This window comes from Silene latifolia, chromosome X (assembly GCF_048544455.1).
Source record: "Silene latifolia isolate original U9 population chromosome X, ASM4854445v1, whole genome shotgun sequence".
Taxonomy (NCBI): Eukaryota; Viridiplantae; Streptophyta; class Magnoliopsida; order Caryophyllales; family Caryophyllaceae; genus Silene; species Silene latifolia.
Window position 1 is genome coordinate 126,608,831 of NC_133537.1, and position 7,962 is coordinate 126,616,792.

The window sequence follows — 7,962 nt, forward strand, 5'->3', positions numbered from 1 at the left end:
TTATTTTGGTTCCTCGATCGAGTCGCAGCTGACTCGATCGAGGATCCAATTTCAGGACTACCCAACTCTCGTTTTAAACTTTTTTAAATTCAGCACAGGTTCCTCGATCGAGTCGCAGCTGACTCGATCGAGCTGATAGGTTCCTCGATCGAGTCGCTGCTGACTCGATCGAGGAAGTAGTCTGGGGCTCATTTCTTCGTCGTTTGTTACTCATAGCTTCAAATCCCGTCAAAATTCCTGCAAAAGACACTTGAAAGCATATCAAGTACCCTCTCCTCGCCTCTCAAAGTTCAAAGAAACATAAAAACAAAAGCAATACGCGAATTTAAATCCTAATTACAAACTAATGATTTACAAAATCCGAGCCGCCTCTCGGTAGCGGTTGGTTTTTTGCGGTCCCCGCACGACCGTAATTCTTCATCGATGAGAAGAATCAATGGGGAAGAGGTCAAGAGCCTCTATGATCCCCACGAAAGCACCTTCATAGTACGTTTTCAAGCGTTGCCCATTCACTTTGAAGGTCTTTCCTGTGTCAGAATGCAGTGTAACTGACCCAAATTTGTTCACATCGAATGTGTGAACGGTCCGGACCATCTACTCTTCAATTTACCGGAAACAAGCGCAAACGAGAGTTAAACAAGAGAACTTTCTCACCAACATGAAATTCTCTTTGCAAGATATGCTTGTCATGCCACTTCTTCGTTCGCTCCTTGTATACTTGAGCACTATCATAGGCATGCAGTCGAAATTCATCTAGCTCATTCAATCGCATCGTCGTTTCTCACCCGCCGAGTGAGGGATCCATATTCAGCTCCTTAATGGCCCACATAGCCCTATACTCAAGCTCCACGGGTAAATGGCGGGACTTGCCATAGACAAGTCGGTAAGGTGAGGTGCCAATCGGCGTTTTGAAGGCGAAGACGGTAAGCCCACAAAGTATCATCGAGCTTCCGACTCCAATCCTTTCTATTCTTGCTTACCACCTTTTCCAAGATCTGTTTCAGCTCTCTGTTGGAAACTTCTACCTGTCCACTGGTTTGTGGATGATAAGCCAGTCCTCTTCGGTGTGTAACGCCATACTTCTTCATGAGAGAATTGAGATGACGCTCATTGAAGTGCGTGCCTCCATCATCGATCATCGCGCGAGGCACTCCAAACCGTGGAAAGATAGTCTTGAAACAACTTAACAACAGATTTAGCATCACAAGTGGGGGTGGCAATTGCCTCCACCCATTTAGAAACATAATCTCTGACTACTAATATGTATTGGTTCCCAAAAGATGTAGGGAACGGCCCTTGGTAATCAATGCCCCAAACGTCAAAAATCTCTACTTCGGAGATTCCAGTTTGAGGCATCTCATGCCTTTGCGATATATTGCCAGTTCTTTGACAAGCATCACAAGAACGGACAAAGTTAGTAGCATCCTTAAGGATAGTAGGCCAATAAAAACCCGATTGCATTACCTTAGCAAATGTCCTAGAAGGACCATGATGACCACCATATGAAGAAGAGTGACAATGAGAAAGGATGGCACGTACCTCACCATCTGGGATACATCGTCTGTATATACCATCAAGACACTCTCGGAACAGGATAGGGATCGTCCCTGAAGTACCTCTTCACATCATGCATGAACCTCTTCTTCGCCGATAAGATAAGTCAAGAGGAAGCGTACCTCCTACCAAATAATTGGCATAATCTGCAAACCATGGGGTATTTGCAGCTACGGCTAGAAGATGGTCGTCTGGAAAAGAATCATCGATGGGCAAAATCTCTCTTCCCGAGAATCTCAATCTGGACAAATGATCTGCAACAACATTTTTCAAAGACGGACTTATCACGGATTTCCAAATCAAATTCTTGCAATAATAAAATCCATCTAATAAGTCTAGGTTTAGCCTCTTGTTTGGTTAAAAGATATTTTAAAGTGCATGGTCGTGTGTACAATAACTTTAGAACCAACAAGATAAGCTCTAAATTTGTCTAAAGAATAGACAATTGCAAGAAGCTCCTTCTCTGTAGTAGCATAGTTGATTTGTGCATCGTCGAGAGTCTTGCTTGCATAATAAATGGCATGTAACACCTTGTCCTTTCGCTGCCCCAAAACAGCTCCAATCGCATAGTCACGGCATCGCACATAATCTCAAAAGGAAGGCTCCAATCCGGAGATCGGATAATAGGAGCTGAGATAAGTGCTTGTTTGATCTGTCAAAGACTTGAACACACTTGTCGGTAAACACAAAAGGAGCATCTTTATGAAGAAGCGAGTTAGAGGTTGAGCAATTTTAGAAAAATCCTTTATAAAGCGGCGATAGAACCTTGCATGACCAAGAAAACTACGCACACTTTTAACATTAACCGGGTACGGGAGTTGCTCAATTACCTCAACCTTAGCTTTATCCACTTGAATGCCCTTACTCGACACCAAATGACCGAGTACCACTCCTTCAAGTAACCATGAAGTGGCACTTTTCCCGATTGAGAACAAGGTTGCTCTCCTCACGCGCACTGCAAAACCTTAGTCAAGTTTCTCAAGCAAACATCAAAATCGTACCATATACACCGAAATCATCCATAAAGACTTCCATGATAGACTCTATGTAATCGGAAAATATGGCCATCATACAACGCCGAAAGGTAGCAGAGCATTACATAAACCAAAGGGCATCCTCCTATAAGCAAATACACCATATGGACAAGTGAAAGTGGTCTTTTCCTGATCCTCAGGATGAATGGGTATCTGAAAGAAACCGGAGTAGCCATCTAGGTAACAGAAATAACTATGACATGCTAATCTCTCTAACATTTGGTCAATGTAAGGAAGTGGGAAATGGTCCTTTTTAGTGGCCGTGTTCAACTTCCTATAGTCAATGCACATCCTCCATCCTGTGACAAGTCTAGTAGCAATCAATTCATTTTTATCATTCTTTACTACTTTAGTACCTCCCTTCTTAGGTACAACTTGGACAGATCGACCCATTTAGAATCGAAATAGAGAAAATAATACCAGCATCAAGTAATTTCTGTACCTCTTTTCTTACCACCTCCTGCATAGGAGGATTTAGTCGTCTCTGACCTTGTGCACTAGGCTTGTGGCCTTCTTCCAAGTGAATTCTATGCATACAAAAGTCAGGACTAATACCTTTGAGATCGTCAATGCTATACCCAATTGCCTTTTTATGAGTTCTCAAAATAGTCAACAAAGCAGATAGTTGACCTTCAGTTAGGTTAGCATTGACAATCACTGGATTCATCTCACAGTCATCAAGAAATTCATATTTGAGATGAGAGGGAAGGGGTTTCAATTCAGGTTTCTTTACCTCAGTTACCTTAGGTGTGACACCCAAATGTATACCTTCGATGTGGGCATTCCTCTCCAGTTAGAAGCTTCTCAATTCGATGAACTTATGGACTCCATGAACCCGTCGATCGGTGGATCGAAACCAGGGCAATCTCCGGAGGATCCTGTCAAAACACATAGGAAGACACTCATCAATAGTAAAATCAACAACATCTATACTATGACAAGTCTCTTCTATCATGGGGTTTTTCAATGCTTTTTCTAAGTTGAAAATAATCGTGTCATCCCCCACAGCTAAGGTCAATCTCCCTTGCCTAACATCTATGACCGCCCCAAGAGATGTAAGAACGGTCCGCCCAAGATGATAGGGATTTGGTTGTCTTCAGCCATGTCCATGACAACAAAATCAACGGGGATGAAAAACTTCCCTATTCGAACGGAAACATCCTCTAACACTCCCGGGGGTGTTTAACGATTCTATCGGCCATCTGCAGTGTCATATTAGTAACTGTCAACGGACCCATATTTAACTTTTTACAGATAGAATACGGCATAACACTGACACTAGCTCCCAAATCACAAAGAGCTTTACTAATAGAAAGATGACCAATTTGACAAGGGATAGAAAAACTTCCTGGATCCTTTAATTTCGGTGGTGAGTTAATTGGCAACATGGCACTGCACTTCTGAGTGTAAGCAATAGTTTCTACCGCGTCAAAGGATCTCTTCCTTGTCAAAATCTCCTTCATGAACTTTGCATAAGCCGACACTTGAGTAATTAGTTCAGTAAAAGGGACACTTACCTGTAGATTCTTCACGACCTCCATAAACTTACCGAACTGCTTATCCAGCTTGGATTTTTGTTGTCGGTGAGGAAAAGGTAGTGCAATGGTTATGGGCTCGGCTTGATTCTCTTTAGAAATAACTTTTGAAACACCGTCTCACGACAATTTGGGATCCTCGATCGAGTCGGGGGTGACTCGATCGAGTGGGTGGATCCTCGATCGAGTCTTTGTGACTCGGCCGAGGAACCTTTACGAGTTCGACTTTTTCGTCTTTCGTACTTTTATCGTCGGCTCGTGTTTCAACTTCGTCAGGCTCTTTCTCATCATCACTAAGCTCCAAATTACCCAATCCTTTGGGATGCATGTAAGGGACTTCATCAACGTGTAATGGGCACTTCGCTCTCAAGACTTTGCGGGTCGGGATTCGTATAAGAAGTACCGCTCCTCAATTTGAATAACATTAGCTTGCTCATGAGCTTGCTTACCTTGAGGAGGAAGACCTACGACCTGTTTTGATGGGTTTTGAAGTGCCATCTGAGCCACTTGATTATCTAGCATCTTGTTATGGGCAATCAACTCGAAACGAGCCGTGCAGCCTGTTTGCATTGACAAAGTTTGTTGCAAAAGATGCGCAACTCGCCATATCATTATTCGGAGCTTGTTGAGGAATTTGTTGAGGAGTTTCTTTGAGGAGGTGCTGATATTGATTGTTGAACTGCTGGCCTCCTTGATTTTGCCTTTGATATCCCCCTTGTTGTTGATTACCGCGATTGTTAGGAGGGATATAAGGATTCTTTTGCGGTTGTGGATCGCTGCGGGTTTTGCACATTCTCGGCTAGACCATTGAAGGAATGGATGCTCCTTCGTTCTTTCATTGTAGAAATTAGAGAAAGGTGTACCTTGTGCACCTTGTTTGTAAGCCTTGAAAGGCGTTAAACCGCTCAAATGTGCTCATACAATCACCGCACCATGACCATCTAAACCGCATCTAAAGACAAGTCTCCTCTACTTGCGACTCATAGCATGAACTCTCTCTTTACTACCTAATGATTGGGTAGTCTTCATCTCAGCAATCTGGGCAGAAATAGCCTCCATTTGTCAAAGCACTATCAACCCCGTACCTCGCGTGCTTCCCCTAGGATTTCCATACCTCGCGGTATGGGTAGCAATCTGATCAATCAACTTCCACGCGTCACCATCTAGTGTGTTATCTTGAAACCTCCCATTAGCAGATGAATCCAAAAGGGCACGATGATCGTCAAACAACCCGTTATAAAACTGGTTGCAAAGGAACCACTTTGGGAAACCATGATGGGGAACTGATCGAACTAAACGCTTGAAGCAAGTCCAAGCTTCGTTCAAATCTTCAGTGGCCGCTTGCTTGAAACTAGTAATTTGATTCCTCAAAGCATTAGTCTTCTGAGGCGGGAAGTACCTCTTGTAGAAAGCAAGAGCCAAGGAATTCCAGTCTGTAACTCCTTCTGTATCCATATCCATATCTCTTAACCACTCCGGCGACTCCATCTTTCGAGAGAGAAAGGAAAGAGCACACCGCTTAACTTGATCTTGTGTCACTCCAACTGTTAATGGGATTGAACAGCAGTAAGTGACAAACTTTTCCATATGCGTTGCGGGGGTCCTCTCATTGTCCCTCCAAACATGTTTCGTTCCACCAAATTAATGTAAGATGGCCGAATCTCGAATGTTCCATTGGTAGAAGTGGGCAACTTGAAACCTTGTGGAATAGAATCTAAGGTTGGCTCGAGTGGTGGCTAGGGTAGACATGATGATATTTTCGAGAACGGGAGTTTCGGGAATAGGAATATCGAGAGATAGGAATTTCTTCCTCTTCCTCTTCGTAGGACCGATCACTTTTGTCTCGTAGGGCTCGCCGTTTCGACGTCAAGTATACTCAAGTCTTCTACTTGACTCACTTCTTGATTAAATTTCCGTCTGTAGCGAAAAGTCTTCTCTGGTTCAGGATCAAAAGGAATAATCTCGGACCTATTAGACACGGGCATAAACAGAACTAACAAGAAAGTGTGAGAACGGTCTCAAGGAACCGGGTTCCCTGAGACAAAAAGACAAAATAAACACAAAAAGACTAAACAATTGTTGCCTCCCCAAGAACGGCGCCAAATTTGATGTGGCTAAAGTCGTATTACCAAATCAAAGTAAAACTATCTCAGGACTAACAAGAATAGCTAGTGATAAGACAGGTATCGAATCCACAGGGAGGCGGTAAAAGCTAAGTCTAAGAGTATTTAAACTGTCTATAAGTAACCAATTTCGGGGGTTTTGTTTTGAGTTGATTCTAACAAACTAATTGCAATAAATAAAGGATGAACAACAATATTATTAAAAGTCTAGGAATTAGGTTCACTAGGTCAATCAGTCGGGGATTATCAATCAATTACTAAATCTATCAAGTTGTTTAAGGTCATAAGATCGGTCGACTCCATTATGCCCTTTAGATCGATTCTAACATGCGGTCGCTATGATTAGATACTTTCTATTTGATTATCGCAGCCTATATCAATTCTAACCCGGTCGGCGATAGGATCGATTCGCTACACTAATTAATAACTCAGACCTCAAGTGATTAACTAGAAGAATTACAACAATCAAACAACAACTTTAATGATATATCAATAGCAACTAATTGATTTTCCCTTCTTAATTAACCTAGATCCCCTTCATCCTAGATGAGGGGATTAGCTACTCATGATTATAATAACAACAACAAACATGATTAAAGATGAAAACATAATTGCAAGATGAAAACAATAATTGAAGAACATAAAACAATGATTTAATTAAAGAGGAAAGATTAGTACCATACAAAAGGAAGATTAGGGTTCTTAAGAGAGTTTTCCAGCAATACTTAGCAAAATATAACGTAGGTTAACAATAAAACCCGAGTCTTTAATTTATAACAAAAGATTAACGTTTTAGGAAATTCCGGAAATAAACCCGCCAGAAAGGATCCTCGATCGAGTCAGAGGTGACTCGATCGAGGACGGCTGCTCGATCGAGTCAGCAGTGACTCGATCGAGGAACTAGCTCACAGGTTCTTCTTCTCTTCTTTGACTTCTAGTCTTCATGATTCCTCGTTTCCCGTGCCATGCTTCGTGTATTCTTCTATGCCGTCTCCGCCATGCTAATCTTAGCTTGATCATACTCATAACGAGTCATTTCTGCATCAAAATACAAAATAGCGGCAGTATCGACAATTCATTGAAATAAAGCATATAAATGATATAATAGGCACGAAACGGTATGTAAAACGGTATAAAGGGAGCTATAAAAGTATATATGAAAGTGATACATCACCCCCCCCCCCAATTCCACCACCCAATACTACCACTAGACCTTTCTCTCAATCCTCGACACAACCACCCTAAAACCAGCCCAAGTCAGTCATGAAATAGGGGTCAAAAATCCGTCTTAAGACGGTCACATAACAACAACCAAAAACGACTATAAAGCCTCGGTCAAACTAGATTTGGGTGGTCAACAGGGGTCAAGGGGTGGTCAACGACGGTTCTATGGCGGGTCAAGGTCGAGGTAGGTTAATTAAAATAATATATAAACTAGTGTGAGACGGTTTTACCTTACCATCTCGAGGCGGAGGGACAAAATCTCATCTTTTCTTCTCTTTCTTTCTTCTCTCATGTTTTGGTAGATTTTGTTGGATTATGAAAGGATATGGGTGATGGGTGGATAAGGGTAGAATAGTATATGAGGTGAGTGTAGTATACATATACATATACACGTATCGTATATTATTATTATTCCGTCTCATACTTAACTCGTAAAATACAATCCCCTATTTACTAAAAGAATAGGTGAAACTCCTATTTTTCCCGCCTAAA